The sequence below is a fragment of the Chiloscyllium plagiosum genome, chromosome 22 (assembly GCF_004010195.1).
Source record: "Chiloscyllium plagiosum isolate BGI_BamShark_2017 chromosome 22, ASM401019v2, whole genome shotgun sequence".
NCBI classification, from domain to species: Eukaryota; Metazoa; Chordata; class Chondrichthyes; order Orectolobiformes; family Hemiscylliidae; genus Chiloscyllium; species Chiloscyllium plagiosum.
The window spans coordinates 16,913,914-16,932,521 of record NC_057731.1 but is presented as its reverse complement, the minus strand read 5'-3'; the positions used below and the strand labels follow the sequence as shown (position 1 = coordinate 16,932,521).

At 40.1% G+C, this 18,608-nt stretch overlaps 1 protein-coding gene across 1 annotated transcript in view; it reads left to right on the top strand.

Annotated features, from left to right (window-relative positions):
- Positions 1-18,608, top strand: part of march5 (membrane-associated ring finger (C3HC4) 5) — a 120,000-nt gene that overhangs the window by 8,790 nt on the left and 92,602 nt on the right. The window lies entirely within an intron of this gene.

The following is an 18,608-nucleotide window of genomic DNA, read 5'->3' as shown; positions in this document are numbered from 1 at the left end:
AATTACAGGCTGTTGCTGTGTCTCTGGCAGCTCACTCAGCTTTAGCATTGCCATTGCTGATGTCTGTATTGTCCATTACTTGGGCAGCACATTTGATTATGGCCAATTGTTTGGGGAGGATGATGGCTTTGAGGAGATTTCGGACATATAGCGAGTTCTGAATAGGAGTCTGAGAAGGTCAGAAATCCACATTGTGACCATAGCTGGTCATCAGTGTCATTATTTTTGAAACATTGGCAGACTAGACCTGCCAAGAGGAACCTCCATTTTATTCACACTTGATAGTCCAGCTTGGTGTTTCAACCCTGAGTCTATATTTTGCCTCTCCTTTCTCAGTTTTTCCTGTTTTTCTCTACTCGTATCATAATCCTCACACTGACTCTTCAGAGGTTTAGAGTTTCTCTCATGATCTCATACTCTGATCCCTCTTTGACGTGTGTTTTTCTCCCACCTGGCCTGTTTAGATGTATTTGTTATTTCCTCAGTAGTCTTTCTCCACATGGATATTAAAGTTTTCTATTTAGTCCCCATATTACATTTCCAAATTGCCTCTCTGCTTTTAGACAAGTTCCCCCCCATCGGCCAAATTTCATTTTCCAATTTTTTTTATTTAAACATCCTGACCGGCGCCTGAACTGTTCCTCATTTTGGGGGTCATCCCAGCATAACAGATGCGAAGGGGTTCCAACACCCAACTCATCCAACATCTGCCCTTTTTTTTTAAAGCTCGACTTCTTAATTTACAGAGAGGAACAAGTCTAGTGTCCTCAGTCTCCACACCCATTTCAGGGTCCTGACCTTCGCATGGGGAAATTTCTCTTAACAACTGGTCTAAGGCAGGGTGATTTGAGACAGACAGTACTATGTTCTGGGGCCTCAAATCCCACTGTTAGTGGACGCTAACCTCTGAATTCCGGGGGACTCCAACCTCCCTGGGACGAACTCATCGCTGTACAAGTGCATAAATTATCTCAGATTCCATCACTACAGAGTCTTGGGGATGAGGGGTTGACTGAGTGATAGGTTTGTGAGAGAGATCAAGGTAAATCTTACCTAATGAGCCCATCTGTCATATGTTACCATCACACAGGCGATCACTTACTCAATCTGCCTAGAAGCTCAATATATGTTGGGATCACACTCTCGTCACCAAACGTTAGGTTCCCTTTTGAGATTCTTGCACGCTTGATGCTACTGCAATCCACCAACTTCTGTGAACATCCACAGTTTATTTAAGCAAGTACAAGCATTTGGAGCATCACTTAACACTTTGTAATGCTGGTGGAGTATGTCAGGCGAGGCTGTCTGAACAAGAGAACCATCCTCCCTTTATACAAGATTTTAAATCCTGGTTAGGCATGCATGCAAGACACAATCTCCTGCCACTCCCCGATAGTCAAATGCCACCCAAAAACAATGTCAAGTGATTGTTTCCGGAAACAATCTAAAGTGTGATTAGATTATTCATTAGACTACAGCATTTACAAGTATGATTAGATTGTCACATCCTGCCTTCAAGACAGAAAAATACACCCCCTGGGGACATCTGATTTCTTACATGCCAGCAGAACAAATTAACCCTTTAACATCTCATAACTATTGCTGTGTGGACTTTTTTTTTGCTCATCGCATTTTGAATCTGTGCACTTTCGTTCTTGCCCCTTTGACAAGTGGGAACATTTTTTTTTAGATTAGATTAGATTACAGTGTGGAAACAGGCCCTTCGGCCCAACAAGTCCACACTGCAACATTTTTTTTAGATTAGATTAGATTACAGTGTGGAAACAGGCCCTTCGGCTCAACAAGTCCACACTGCCCCGCAAACCACCCATACCCCTACATTTACCGTTACCTAACACTACAGGCAATTTAGCATGGCCAAGTCACCTGACCTGCACATCTTTGGACTGTGGGAGGAAACCGGAGCACCCGGAGGAAACCCACGCAGACACGGGGAGAATGTGCAAACTCCACACAGTCAGTCGCCTGAGGCGGGAATTGAACCCGGGTCTCTGGCGCTGCGAGGCAGCAGTGCTAACCACTGTGCCACCGTGCCGCCCACTGTGCCACCGTGCCGCCCTATCTACTCTTTCCTGCCCACCCAGAATTTTGAAAGCTTTCATGAAATTTTCTCTCCAGTGGGAATAGTTGCAACTTCTTCAGTCTATTCTCACTTGAAGTTTCTCCTTTTTTATATTCATTTCATGGGTGTTGCTAGCTAGGCTAGCATTTATTGCCCACCCCAGTGGGCAGTTACGAGTCAACCATATTGCTGAGAGTTTGGAGTCATGTTAGTCCTGACCAAGTCAGGATGACTGTGTCCTTCCCTAAAGAACATTAATGAACCAGATTGGTTTTTTTCCAACAATGGATTCATGATCGTCATTTAACTCTTAATTTCAGTTAGTTTTAATTATTGAATTCAAAAATTACCATGGTGGAATTTGAGCCTGAATCCCCTGAATGTTACCTGAGACTCTGGATTAACAGTTCAGCAATAATACCACTAGGCCATTCCTTCTCCCTTCCTGGAATCACTACTGACAAATCACTCCTGCACTCTCTCCAACACATTCACATCTTTCCTGTGATATTGTGCCCACAACTGTGCAGAACACTTCAGCTCTTGTCTAACATGTGTTCTAGAGGTTGAATATTGCCTTCATATTCTTGTCCCTCGTAATAAAGCCAAGGACACTGTATGCTTTATTAAATGCTCTCTTCACATGCCCTTCTATCTTCAATGATCTGCAAATATACAACTAAGTCCTGTGGTCCCTTGATAATTGTACCCCCTAATTTAAGGCACCGGCACTGATCCCTATGACTTTTCACTGGTTACAGTTGGCATCCTGAAAATGCCTCCCTTATCACAACTCTATCTTGTATCTGTTAGCCAATCCTCTATCCTACTAAAATACTATCCCGTCACTATGGACTCTTTATCTTAATAACCTAAGGTGTGCCAACTTATTGAGGGCTTTTTTGATATGCAAATGTATTACATCTATTGGTTCCCCTTTCTATTCTGCTTTTACCTCTTCAAAGAATTCTAATAAATTTGTCAGGCACAATTTCTCCTTTGCCTCTGCTTGATCATGTTACATATTTCTAAATGCTTTATTATATCCTTTTATTATAGATGCCAACATTTTCCCAAATGAGATGTTAAGTTAACAGGCCTATTTGTTTGCCTCTTTTTTTTTTCAAATTAGTATTTTTGCCTTGCCAGTTTTCCAGTCCTCTGGCACTTTTCCAGAATTTAACGAGTCTTCGATTACTACCAGTGCATCCACATCAGGCCCATGGGACAGATCAGTCTTCAGCCCCATTAGTTTCACTACTCCCCATGATCATTGTTGTATTTATTTTGTTTCACATCTCTTTTCAGCCCTGTGATTAGTTGGAATGTTATTAATGAAGAGTAATGCAAAGTATGTCTTCAATTCCTCCACCATTTCCTGATTTCCCCATTATTGTTTCACCACCTTCATTCTCCAAGAAGCTACTTTTTTTTTTCACTAAGTTTGACACTGCTGTCAAGTTCCATTTGAAGAACCATGGTCAGTTAATCCCCTTTCCAAGAATCCTTCTTTCTCACTGGGAGATAGTTCGCAACTCATAGTAAAGCTATTATTTTTAAACATCTGCTGCTAAACTCCTTTCCAGTGCAGTCCACACTGCTGTGCCCTCATCTCTATGTAATTTTGTTTTTCCTGTATGAAGATTAAAATCACAAGGTTCATACACTGCCTCTATGATATGCCTTCTTCATCTCTTGATTTATTCGCTGTCTTACAGCACAACTGGTAGAGACCATGTGGAGTATTTCCATCTGTCATCTTCCCATTTTATTTCTTACCTCCACTCATGTGGATTCTACATCACTTGATCCAAGATAATGTTTTGCTATTGTACTTCTTCAATCTCATTCTCAAAACTACCCTACACCCTTTCCTTCCTGCATGTCCACCTGAAAAATCACAGACTCCCAGTTTTGATCTCCTTTTGCCTCATAATGGCTATAAGGGCATGCCCATTAACCTTTCTTTGTGCTGTGATTCATGGGTTTTTTTACCAGAATGTTATGCACTTTTAAATAAAGAGCTATTAATTCTGTCTTTTTACTTTACTTTTTGCCCCCTATTTAGGCCCTGTTTGCTGCTAGTCTCTTATGCTTTCATGCTTTGTCCTCTTTTTGGGCATCATTATCTAAATAGCTATTCTGAAGTGTCGCCATATCCTTTTTCTTTGTAAGCTTACATTTCCCACTTTCTTCCCTTTCCTACTTAATTTACAGCTCTAATTCATTTCATCGATTTATCAAGATCCTGGTCCGAACACCATTCAATTGATACCCATTCCATTAGTGCAGCTCCCTTTTACCTCAGGTACTGATGCTAATGCCACATTAGCTGAAACCTATTCTTCCTGAACAGGTGACAATAAATTTCTGTTCTATTCGACTGGGCAGAAAGAGGCCATTCAGCTTATCATGTCTGCACCAACCCTCCGAAGAGCACCCCACTAGGACCTCCCCACCCTATCTCTTAACTGATGTATTTAACTTCCTTTTCACTTTATTCACCCTATGCCAATTTGCCCATGGCTCAGGTGATAATCCTGAGATTATTACCTTCGAGGTTCTGTTTTCCAGTCCATCTCCTAACTGTTAAAAATCCTTCAGCAAAACCTCCTCCTTTTCTAGTCCTATTGAAGTCATTGGTTACGAACATTGACAATGAAACTGGATCCATTCCCTCTCACTCCAAGTTCCACTCAGCCCCAAGAGAGGTTCATAACCCTGGCACCAGACAGACAACAAAGCCTTCAGGACCTCTGTTCGTGACTACAGAGAATAGTATCTAACCTGCTTACGAAACCGTTTCCTACCACAATTGTCCGCTTTCTTCCACCCTCCAATCAAATGGCTCCCTGCAATCCCCACTCTTGTCCAAGAATCTTGTAACTGTCGGGCAGTTGCAAGGAGTAGGATCCTTGAGAGCTGCACCTTAAAGGGGGCCCTCTTCTCTGTCTCTCCTGCAGTGACATCCACCTGTTCTTGATCACAGACCATGTTCGAAATACCTGCTTTGTGATGTACCTGCCTTTTGGACTAAAGTGTACAAGTAACCTGCCCCTTCCTTGATGTGGTACAATCTCTATAGCTTGGAATTCAGCTCTTCATTTTAAATCTGACGTTGCTCAAGCTGCAAATAATTGCTATAAATGTGTTCACTATTAGTCACCTTGGTATCTAGCAGCTGCTACATGCTACAGCTGTAGTGCATCTGCTTACTTGACAACTCTTTCGTGCTTTATATTAAGTTATTAGTTGCTGTAATTGCCCTATATCCCTGCTCTTTTACAGTAAGGGATGGTTAGGAACTTGAAAACTCACTATCCATGGTAACCAGTTTATCGAGGCCAATGACCAGAGGTGGGACTACAATCTCACCATACTATGGGCCGTGTTGATGTAGGAAAAGGCACAGAAGATAGTGAATAGGCTGCTGTCACAAATTGCTTTAACCAGGCTGACTTCAAACAGGTTGCAGTTGCTCACGCCAAAAAGCAGGGTGAGGTCAACTAATCTAATGACTAGGCTTGCAGGAAGTCATTCGAGAGATTACACAGACGCAATTGTAGAAACCTGTGTAGTGGTGCATGTGTTGTGTAGTGCACAACAGAGCTGATATGACACCATCATAAATGCAGTATGCTCTTCAACTAATGATGGTAGTGACCCTGTGAATTTTAATGAATGTTGACCTGGTGACCTGCCTGTTTCCCTGCAGATGTGTAGGCATGTTCTAGAATTTGATTTGATTTATTGTAATGACACGTGGCTACATACAGTATAGTGAAAAGCTTTGTTTTGCGAGCAGTGTAGGCAGATTGTAACGAACAACGAAACACCAATCATTGGGCGTTTAGAGTGAGGAGTACAGGGTTACGACTACACAGCAGGTGCACAAAAATAGATCAACATTCTTTGAAGTTAGACAGGTCCATTCAGCAGTCTAATAACAGCAGGGAAGAAGCTGTTGTGGAACCTGTTTGTTGCATGTGTTCAAGCTGAAAAGGTTGGAAGAGAGCATTACTGGGGTGGGATGTTTGTTTTTGACGTTGGTAGCCTTTCTGCGGCAGCAGAGGGGGTAAATGGAGCCCATGGATGGGAGGTTGGCTTCTGTGATGGTCTGGGTGGTGCACACAACTTTTTGTGGTTTCTTAGTCCTACGCAGAGCAGTTGCTCTATCAGGCTGTTATGTACCCAGAATGAATGCTTTCAGTGGTGCCTCTGTAAAAGTTGGTGAGAGTTCTTATGCACATGCCGAATTTCCTAAGCCGTCTGCAGAAGAAGACGCTTTGTTGAGCTTTCTTGATCTTTCTTGATCATCTCATCTATGTGAGAGGTCTAGCACAGATCATTGGTAATTGACACTCGCAGGAACTTGATACTCTCAACCCTCTCCACTTCAGCTCTGTTGTTGTAGATAGGGGTGTGTTTTCCTCCTTTCTTCCTGAAGTTAATGATCAATTCTTTTGTTTTGTCGACATTGAGAGACAGGTTATTATTACTGAACCATGACACCAAGCACTGTATCTCGTTCGTATATTCCTGTATCCAGTCAAAAGATATTTGGCTGGATGCAGGAAGGAAATAGAGTGCTTGGTGTCGTGGTGCAATGATAATTGCAAAAGATGTTTGATTGTATTTAGGACGTGGCAAGCTGTATCTGCACTTCCGAGAGTACAACACTAATTGGAAAATGGTTATGGAGCTTTTCCAGTTCTAAATTCTGGCCTTGCTCAAGGCCAACACAGTGTAAACTAATAACAACATTTGGAATAATTTTGTTTTTCACTCTTACTGTGTTTTCTTATTTTCATTTGACTTTTGAATTTGAGAGCATTTGTAGCTATGTTTGGGTTACATGAGACAAAATCATGTAACAAATTAAGTATCATCAGCCACCACAAAACTCTGCTTCACCTGAGTTTTTGAACTCATTAACCGTTTGCTGTGTAGTTTTAACTAAATTATCAAAGGAATTTTGCTTTATTCCAAGTTGAGATGAAGGGTTTCCTAATCAATTAACAAGCTTACTCAGTGACTGACTGAGCCACAGAAATCAGCAAAGTTTAAAGATGTAAAATGATTGGCAAAATAATCAAATAATAACATTAGGAATTTTTTTATGCAGCAAATGACTACAAGCTGGAAGGCAGTATTTTTCAAAGGCAGTGGAGGCAAATTGCCTCTTGGTTTTTGAAAGGGAATTGGATAAGCACCTCAAGGGGGATAAAGTTCCTGCATGGAGGGGAGTGGGGCATTTGTTCTTGTTGCTATGGGCTTGATGAGCCAGGTGGCCTCCTTTACTGCTGTAACTTTTGTGTCAGTCTATTCTCCCATATTGTGTTGAAGTTAGCTGGTCACAATCATAGGTTATATTTGGCTCTGTGTTACTGAATGTGAGTGAGAGAAATAGGTGTCTTCTCCAACTAACCATAAGTTTTTACAGAGGGTTATCTATGATGCAATACAAGAACCTGGTCAGAAAGCCTGGTGATATTTGTACAATTGCATATTCTTGGGAGAAGTATTAGAGTAACTGGTGACAATTAAACTGCATCAAAACAAGAATTTGGAATATTCAAGAGAAAAAGTAAGAAAGTTTGGAGAAAATGAGGTACTTTGTGCCAGAAATACTTTTTGTCGACTTCATTTAATGGAATAGTTACATTGTTAAAACTGTAGTTATGATTGTCTGTTTTCTTAAAAGATGCACAACTGCATACTTTTAAGTTTTCACACTGCAAAGTTCCTATAAAATTGAGGGCTGCTGTAGCTTTAAATTATGGTTGCATGGATATTCTAAAACAGCACTGTAATTTCTGCATAAACCTCTTATTTGATCATGGAGTCATTCATGGTTTTTCGATACTGACTATTGCTTCCATGAATCATGACTACTTGATTTTTGTTTCCAGATGTTTAGTGCACAAGTCATTGATTTGGACCAGCTTTTGGATGAATTTAAGTTTTGAACAGTTTCTAGATGTAGTTACAATCTAAGAAAATATTATTGGTTTAAACATTTCAAAATAGTTGTCATTTAAAATTCTTTGAGTTTTTGCCTTTTTTCTGGCAATTTGAAGACAATTATTTGTCAGTAAGACTTTGTACGATTAAGATCAATTTGAATAAGTTTCTAATGGCAATCTTTTAAACATGGCTAATTTTCCTATTATTCAGATTTTTGGCTGAGCAAAACTCGTCCCAGTGAAACTAGCATAACTCACCCAGCAAGGGTGGAGTTCCTCTCCCAGAAACATTTAATGATGGGTTGGTCATGATCAGTATTCAAATTTGCTGCACCCGAGATCAGGCTGATGTTGCACTTGTTTCTGGCATGTACTTTTTACCTCTATCCTGACTGAAACTCCAGACACCCATTTTAAATTTGCAAAAACACCACGATTGATAATTTTATTGACCTAAAGAGTGGCACGATGGCTCAGTGGTTAGCACTGCTGCCTCACAGCGCCAGGGACCCAGGTTCACTTGCAGCCTCGGGCAACTGTGTTTGTATGGAATTTGCACATTCTCCCCGTGTCTGCATGGGTTTCCTCTCTGGATGCTTTGGTTTCCTCCCAAAATCACAAAGATGTGCAGGTTAGGTAAATTGGCCTTACTAAACTGCCCATAGTAGTCACGGATGTGTAGGCTAGATGTATTAGTCAGGGGTAATTATAGGGTAGGGGAATGGGTCTGTGTGAGTTGCTTTTCGGAGGGTCAGTGTGGACTTGTTGGGCCGAGGGGTAGTTTCCACACAGTAGGGATTCTAATTCTAATTCAAATGAGACCCTGTTTTATTTCAACAATTCAAACTTGTGGCCACGAAACAACATATTACACTGTATAGTACTGAACATTATTTCATACTTTTACTTAGTATGACCCCCTGTATTTATAAAACACTTCCATGAAAAAATAATATAAAACAAAGATCAGAACTCTTGAGAGCAGGACTACTGGTACACCAACACTAAGATTGCTGGTACATTCTCACATTACGTTGCATCATACCCTTGGCATCATGGTAGCCCACAAACTCACCAACACTAAAACAGCAGCTAATGAACTTGAAAGACCCCGTACAGACAGTGAGCAAAACTAACCTCATTTACAAAATACCATGCAAGGACTGTAACAAGCAGTACATTGGACAAACAGGCAGAAAACTAGCCACGAGGATACATGAACACCAACTAGCCACAGAAAGATATGACCCTCTCTCACTAGTATCCCCACATACGGGTGAGGAAGGACACCACTTTGACTGGGACAACACATCCATCCTAGGACAAGCCAAACAAAGGCACTCGCGAGAATTACTAGAAGCAACCGGAACTCTATCAATCAGCACATCGGGTTAGACCCCATCTACCACCCTCTGAGAAAAGGAACAGGAAGTGACTTCACCACAGGAAATGACATCACCAACCCAAAGAAACCCAAACATATAAATAGAAAGCAGGAATTTTCAGCATTGCTTCGCCTGAGGCCCACTGAAGATGTTACCTAGTAGAGTAACGAAATGTCTGGAAATGAACCTTCCAGCTCAGCGAGCAAACCTACATCCAGAGAAATCTATTTTGCTGAATTTGCATTTGCCAAGGATGTGATTATGGGATGTTGCTCTCTTGGAACAGTTAAATATTTCGATAAAGTTATGGCAATTTTTTTTGTCTGCATGTTAACTGTGGTGTAAGAATAAACTGTTTTGCTTAAAGCGTAGTAGTTAGACCAATTGAATCACAGCTGGAATACAGTACCTTGGACTTGCCTTGAAGTAAAAAAAGAAGTGAGAGTCCAGGCTCTCTCATTAATGTGTTTTGAAGGCGTTTGGTCTAGCCCATAAGAGTAGAGAAAGCAGTTGCTTTTAATAGAGAAAATTTTATTGCTCAAGTTATTGTTGCAACTTTAATTTTAACTTAGGTTAAATTTTAATGTTCCTTTTTATGTCTGTTCTCCTACGTAGATTGCAATGAAGGCTAGAGAGTTGCATTTATTTGTAGCAATGTGATCAGAAGCTATATTCAATGGATTTTTGATTCGACACAGTATGCAATAGTTCTGTCCTTGTAAAACAGCAGATAATCTGATATTTACCACCAGCAAAATCATGGGGGAATCCACCAACATATGTCTGTTTCCCTGATTTTAATCACTCCATTATTGGTGACCATGTCTTCATTAGTGGGTAAGCGATTGTCTAGTGATATTATGACTGGACTGTTAACTCAGAGAGGAGAAAGTGAGGTCTGCAGATGCTGGAGATCAAAGTTGAAACTTTATTGCTGGAACAGCACAGCAGGTCAGGCAGCATCCAGGGAACAGGAGATTCGACGTTTCGGGCACAGGCCCTTCTTCCTTTATTGTTCCAGCAATAAAGTTTCAACTGTTAACTCAGAGACCCAAGTACCTGTAATGTTCTGGGATCCAGTGTGCAAATCCCGCCATGGCAGATGGTGGATTTTGAATGAAATAGAAATCTGGAATTAAGGGTCTATTGATGACCAAAAACCCATCTCATTCACTAATGTAATTTAGGGAAAAACTGGCATCCTTTCATGCAGAAGGTGGTATGGAATGAGCTGCTAGAGGTGGTGGAGGCTGATAAATTATGACATTTAAAACTTATCTGGATGGGTACATGAATAGGAAGTGTTTAGAGGGATATGGGCCAAATGCTGGCAATTGGGACTAGAATAATTTATGATACAGTCGATTCTACTGTAACGTATGTTTCTTCAACGTGAATTGGTTTTAACGCAATTGAAATATTTAAAATGCAGACTTTCCTTACCTGTATGGCTATAACTCTATTCTATCCCCATTGGTTTAAATGGTGCGGCAATTGTGTGATTTTCTGAACGCGAGATTGCACAAAAACGGAAGCATAGTGTTCTTTCAGAACTGACTATATCTAGTCAGCAAGGACATGTTGCATTGAAGGGTTTGTTTCCGTGCTGTGCAACTCTGATTCTTACCTGTCCTGATCTACATGTGACTCCAGACCCCCAGCAATGCAGTGGACTCTTATATGAGCAACTGAGATGGGCAATAAATGATGCCTTCAACCCATGAATGAATTATCCATGAAAAAATTGCCAAGGTTTGGATTTGCCTTCCTTGCACTCTTTCCCTTTTAAAGAAACTCCCAACAATCTCTCTCTGGCCCAGCTTCTGATCAGCTTGATCTCCCCTCCCTTGAGCATAATTGTTGTGAAATTCTGTTGAATAAAGCTCTGATTTACTGAGGTACGTTTTTCTGCATTAACAAAGATTTATGAAAAGGAAAACTTAAGATTTTTGAAGTAGCAACTAGCGTGAGGCACGGAGAAAGAATGAAAAGTTCCCATGAGGAAACATTCCTTAGAGTTTAGAAAATGAGAATTGTTCTAATTGAATCATAAAATTCTTATAAGAATGTTCGGTGTATATTTTTGCAAGCTTGCCACATTCTACTTTTGCAGCTTCAGGTCCACAGGGCAGAAGTTAAACTACCACTAGAATAGGCCTAATAAGAATATATACAGGGTTTTATTTAGTCATGGGGTTTCTGGCTCTATTGTCCTTTTCAGACAGAGTTCTAAAGTCCCTCCATCCTCTGATGGGGAAAAAACGTCATTGATTTTTTCCCTGCTTTAAAAGCTGGAGAGTATAAAATTAGTTGCCTCAAGTTTAATCTCAATATAGGATCAAGTACTTTGACTGAGGTAAGAAATTTCTTAACTCAAAGATTAAAACTACCTTTTTTGGCTATTCCACAAATCTTTGCATAGTCAGTCATTGAATGTATCCATGACTGAGAAGGCTACATCTTTGAATAGTAAGGGGTCAAGGGATATAAGGGAAGTGAGGTTGGTGCAGATGATCTGTTGTTGAAGAACTGACTGAAAGCACCAAATGATCTCCTTTTTGTTCCTATTTCTTCTCTTTGCAAAGCTGTTAGGAGGAGGGGAATGTCGAATCTTCTCACTTGTAGTTTAAAATTTCATGTTTCACTCTCATTGACTTTCTGGCTTTTTTTTTCATTGAAAAGATTGTAGTTTTCAAATTTCATATACTGAAGTTTCATTGTGATTTAATTATATGTTGCACACAAGCAAAATTTGTCTTTGAGGGAAACACAGTGCTTGAGAAATGACTGGCAATAAAATGGGATGGATTTTAATTCTTAATTAAATTAACAATTAGAAGCAATACAGACTTTGTAACTGAAGTTTGGGAGATGTAGCAAAAGGAGTAAGTGTGCATATCCCATGAGATGACAATGGATTGAGCTGTAAAGGGTGCTGGTGTATAGTGCAGCCACACCTTTTAGCACTGCTCATATTTAGAGTCATAGAGATGTACAGCATGGAAACAGACCCTTCGGTCCAACTCATCCATGCCGACTAGATATCCCAACCCAATCTAATTCCACCTGACAGCACCCGGCCCATATTCCTCCCAACCCTTCCTATTCAAATACCCATCCAGATGCCTTTTAAATGTTGCAATTATACTAGCCACCTCCACTTCCTCTGGAGGTTCATTCCATACACGTACCACCCTCTGTGTGAAAACATTGACCCTTAGGTCCCTTTTATATCTTTCCCCTCTCATTCTAAACCTGTGCCCTCTAGTTCTAGACACCCCCACCCCAGGGAAAAGACTTTTTGTCTATTTATCCTTTCCATGCCCCTGGTGATTTTATAAATCTCTGTTGGATCATCCCTCTGCCTCCATGCTCCAGGGAAAACAGCCCCAGCCTATTCAACCTCTCCTTATAGCTCAAATCCTCCAACCCTGGCAACGTCCTTGCAAGAGATTTCTGAACCCTTTCAAGTTTCACAACATCTTTCCGATAGGAAGGAGACCAGAATTGCACGCAATATTCCAACACTCCTGTACAGCCGCAACATGACCTCCCAACTCCTGTACTCAATACTCTGACCAATAAAGGAAAGCACACCAAACGCTGCCTTCTCTATCTTATCTACTAGCAACTCCACTTTCAAGGAGTCTATGAATCTGCACTCCAAGGTCTCTTTGTTCAGCAACACTTCCTAGGACCTTACCATATATTTCTCATCACCTAACTTTTGGAAGCATTCTTTCTTTTGAGGAATTTTAACTATGATATGTTAAAGCCTGCATTTTTTAAAACTGCAGCAGTGAAGGTTTACAGAAGCTCCAGACAGCTTAAAATAATTATTTTACACAGAGGGTAGTGGATATTGTGGGGTTTGTGCAGGAAGTCAATTGAGGCAGTTGCCATGGTATTGTTTTAAGTGAGAGCTTGGTAGGTTTTAGGGAGTAGCTAATGATTGTAACCATTTTGTGATCGGCCGGACTCTCTGCTTTGTATTTTTTTGCTCCTGTATTTTCTTGTATTATCAACTGTTTATTCTGTATATGTTGTTTTCTGTACTAATTTATGTTTCTTGTTTAAATGCTTAGTAGCCTTTTTTAGATTCAAGTATTTTGACTTGACAGCTAATGCATATATAAAGTAGCATTAAGTCGGCCATTTGACATTCAAGATTGCTCTGCCTTTCAGCAAGATAATGGTTGATCTTCTACTTCAACCACAACTTCCTTATTTCCCTTAGCAACGAAAAGTCTATGGAGCTCTCTTGGGGAAAAAAAACAAGTGAGCACTCTCAGCACTTCGGCATGGAAAATTTCAAAAATGCACAATTAAGTGAAAACATTTCTCCTTGTTTTCGTCCTGGATAGTCAAACTCTTATTCTGAGAATTGATCCATGTTTGAAAGTACCTCCAAGGTGAACATGTTCTCAATTTTTTACAAGTTTTTTTCTGATCAGTTAGTATTAATGGTATTGTGGCTAAATACTTGTCATTCGTACGCTTACATTTATTCTTAAACTTTCTGCAGGCTTTTGCGAAGTGATTTGCAGCGATTGGAGAGCTGAAACAATATTTTTGTCTTCAACAGGAGATCTGAGACTTGTGTAAACATGACAAGCAACAGTGTATCACCACAACTAACCAAGTTGCAGAATCTTGAATGAGATCCACTGTGTTTAAAACAAGAAATCTGCATTAAACTATTTAGTTCAGTGTCAAAGTCTGTACAAAAAGCAAAATAGAGAAAACAAAAAAAAGTGAATCACTTAAAACACTTTTAGCATGGAAAGAAACCATTTGGTGTCCTCTTGTCCCTGTTTGCAGGAAAAAGCAACCCAGCCAAATCCCACTTTGCAGCTTTAGGTTCATAGGACAGAAGTTAAACCACCAGTAGAATAGGCCATATAAGAATATAGCGAGGCTTTATTTTGTCTTGGGGTTTCTGGCTCTATTGTCCTTTTCAGGCAGAGAGGTCTGAAATCCCACCATCCTCTGGTGGTAAGAAAATCTTATTGATTTTTCCCTACTTTACTCTTTTGTTGTTGATCCCACTGCTAACATAAACAGGCCCTGTCTTTCTGCACTTATCGACCATCATCATTTCAAACCCCTCAACCAAATCTCTTCTCCACATTTCTATTCCAAAGAAGACACATCCCCCCACAACCAGTCATTTCCTTCCTCACAATTAATGTTCTCCATTCCTGAAAAGATCTTCATAAATCTGATCTCCCCTCCCTCAAGCATAATCCTTTTATTCCTGTAATACGGTGATGAGAACTATACACCGTATTCTTGCTGTAGTGTAATTGTTTCATACTGTTTTAACAAAATCCACCTGCTCTTATAATTTATCCAAAATAATCTTGCATGCAGTCTTAACAAGTTTTATCATTCAAAGTTTGGGAGAAGATTTGTAGCTCGGGTGTTCGTTGTTGTGGTTCTGTTCGCTGAGCTGGGAATTTGTGTTGCAGACATTTGTGTTAGCTGTCTTCCTGTTTGTCCTATGTAGTGTTTTGTGCAGTCCTTGCAAGGACTGCACAAAACACTACATAGAACAAACAGGAAGACAGCTAACGATCTGCATCCATGAACACCAACTAGCCACGAAAGGACATGACCAGCTATCCTTAGTAGCCACACACTCAGATGACAAGCAACATGAGTTTGACTGGGACAACACCACTATCATAGGACAAACCAAACAGAGAACAGCCAGGGAATTCCTAGAGGCATGGCACTCATCCACAGATTCAATCAATAAGCACATCAACCTGGACCCAATGTACCGGCCACTGCAGCGGACAGCTGGAACTGACAACCGGAAGCGGCAGATACAAATCACTATAAATGCCGGAGGAAACATCACAGAAGCGCTTCACAGGAGGCTCCCAAGCACTGAGGATGTCACCTAGACAGGGGACGAAACGTCTGCAACACAAATTCCCAGCTCGGCAAACAGAACCACAACAACTTTTATCATTCTGTTCTGCAACTTTCAGCTTTCTATGGACTTTGACTCAAGATCTCTGTTTCCATACTTCTTAGATTTTGATTATTTATTTTATATCCCCTGGCTTTATTTGCTCCTCATTGATACATTGTCACACATCTATGGTTGAATTCCATTTGCCACTTTTCTTACCTCCTGACCAAGCCATTGTTATCTTCCAGTAGTCCCAGCCTTTGTTCTTTGGCACCTAATTGATAACAATGTTCATATCATCTACAAATGTCTTTATCGTGCCCTCTAGATTTGAGTCAAAATCACTAAGATTTAGAATAACTTCATTACCAAATAATAATTAAAATTTGAAGTAACAAAATTTTATACTTTTAAAAATGAGTTTCAATGTGAGCAAGGTCATTGGCAATAACTAAAGCTCATCACAGCATTAGAAATTCACAAACACTTGAACAGACAAGCACTAATATTCTGACGTGTTAATATCAGGTTTGAAGTACCATTACTTCACTCCTTCATTGATTTCCACACTTGATCTTTTAGCAAAACCCTGTTGTGTCAAAACTCTTAGAAGAGCAGGGCCATTCAGACTTTTCTGTTTAACTGTATTTGGGTTGGATGTTGGTGTCTGATCTACTATTCCCTCTGGGTGTTGATGGCCTCAATTGTCTTCGTATAAAATCTAGGCTTTTGGGTTGCTGTGTTATTTTTAGTTCAGTTAATATAGAGAGGTTCGCCATGCACACATGACAAGCAACCAATTTGGAACCCCAGACTATTGCTCATATTTCTTCTTGTGCATGTATGTTTCTTGGTTACAAAATATTGAATGGGATTAGCGGTTTTTTTGACTTCCGCAGTCAGAGCAAACAAATTGATAGTTGAAAAGGCATTACAGTACAAAACAGCAGAGGCATCCCTGTCTCTAATAACCTTTTGTGTAGCTATGTACTATGTGAAAACTGAAAAATAATGCATTTTATTTGGCATACTGTTAGCTCCCAAAGCATTTCAAATACTTCACAGTTAATTAATTATTTTTTTAGCACTATTGCCATTACTATTTGAGTAAAATCACCCACCAATTTGTATGCTACAGTGTCTAACAAAACGTTGGTGAATGAACTGAATACTTAATTGGTGCTTGATTCAAGACTTTTCTTTTGTGGAAGCTGCTGTGGCATTGCAGCAATCTTTTTGACATGTAAAGTAAGTTGTGGATAGGATTTTGACACCATAATGTATGTTCTGTCAGCAACCATGTCTCATAGTTTAGAAACCTAATAAGAGTCTTGACTCTTATTAATATTGCCACAAGGGTACCTCTGGCCCTATTCTCCTAACATTATAAAATGGACTAATTAGTGGTGCAACGTAACAGTGAAAACAAGTAACAAGAGTAACTGACAGTAAAATTCACATGTTGGTACGGATGGCTGTGAAAGTTTGCTCTTGAGCTGTTTTAGAATCCTAGAATCCCTCCAGTGTAGAAACAGGCCCTGTGGCCCAACAAGCCCACACCAATCCTCCGAAGAGTAACCCATCCAGATCTATTCTCCCTACCCTATTACTCTACATTTATCCCTGACTAATGCACCCTGAACACTATGGGCAATTTAGAATGGCCAGTTCACCTAACCTACACATCTTTGGATTGTCGGAGGAAGCCGGAGTATCTGGAAGAAACCCATGTAGACACAGGGAGAATGTGCATACACCACACAGACAGTCGCCAAAGGCTGGAATTGATCCCTGGCACTGAGGAAGCAGTGCTAGCCACCGAGCCACTGTTTTAAGTGTCCATTTGCCTTTTTGTGATCTCTTCACTGAAGTAGAAACTGATGACGTTTTATTAAAAATGTCGAACACTTGACCATGTCCCCATGGTGGACAGTTGTTTTTCAGACTGGAAGCCTCATTCCAGCAGTATTTCACAGGCATTGGTACTGGGTCCACTTCTGTTTGATATTTATATAAATGATTTGGTGAGAATATAGCAGGCATGATTAATAAATTTGCAGATGACACCAAAATTGGTTTAGTTGACACTGAAGAAGATTATCTAAGATTACAAAGAGATTATGATCAATTGGATCACTTGGCTGAGGAGTGGCAGATAAAGTTTTTAATTTGGATAAATGCAAAATATTTCATTTTAGTAAAACAAAGGGCAGGACTTACACAATTAATGGTTGGGCCCTGGATAGTATTGTAAAACCGAGACCTAGGGGTGCAGGTACATAATTGTTTGAAATTTGTGTCACCGGTAAACAGGGTGGATAAGGTCTTTGGCACGCTTGCCTTCATTGCTCAGACCTTTGCGTATAGGAGTTGGGACATTGTGTTGAGGCCTCTACAGGAGCACCACATGCAATTCTGGTTGCCCTTGGCCTTGGCCTGAGCTTTTGGTTTCTAATGCAGTATCATTATTATCATGCTACCATTTCCCTGATGATATTGTTGGTATTACTCAAAACCAATATTGTAAATGTTTATTGACAGTTTCTCTAAAGCTTGAGGTAGGCCAACAAGACATTTTTTGTACAACTGCATGGTGTGGGGATCCTATGGGGATATAATGTAATATAGTCCTTTTCACGTTTCAGTCCACAGTCAAAAAAAAATAAGAATACATTATTTACATAGTTGTTTAATGACGAAGGGATTGGACACCCACTAATGTCTTCATCTCCAAACTCACATCCATTACAGTACTGACTGGCGTTTGATTCTTCTTCACCATAAAACGCATCACTTCTCCAGCCCCCTTCAATTGAATTCGCCATATTAGACTGAAAATGTTAACTCTGTTTCTATCTCCACGGATGCTGCCAGTTCTGCTGGCTTTTGCAGCACATTGTTTGTTTTTTTCAAATCTCCAACATCTGTAGTGTTTGGATTTTATTCCGGCATTTATTTAAGTCTGTTAATTAAAAATATCTGTGAATAGAACTATCTTAACAGAACCATTTGTGATTTCTTTGTTGAAAAGACAAAATACTATTATAGTGCACGTGTTATTTGCCATTTGTCAGCCTAAACCTTGATATTCATGTCTTTCTGCATTGGGACATGGACAAGCTTTATTTTATCTGAGTAGTTGCAAATGATACCCAACATTGTGCAACCTATAGTATCCCCACTTCTGACTTGATGATTGAGGAAATGTCACTGATGAAGCAGCTGAAGAGTTTAGACTGAGGACACCACCC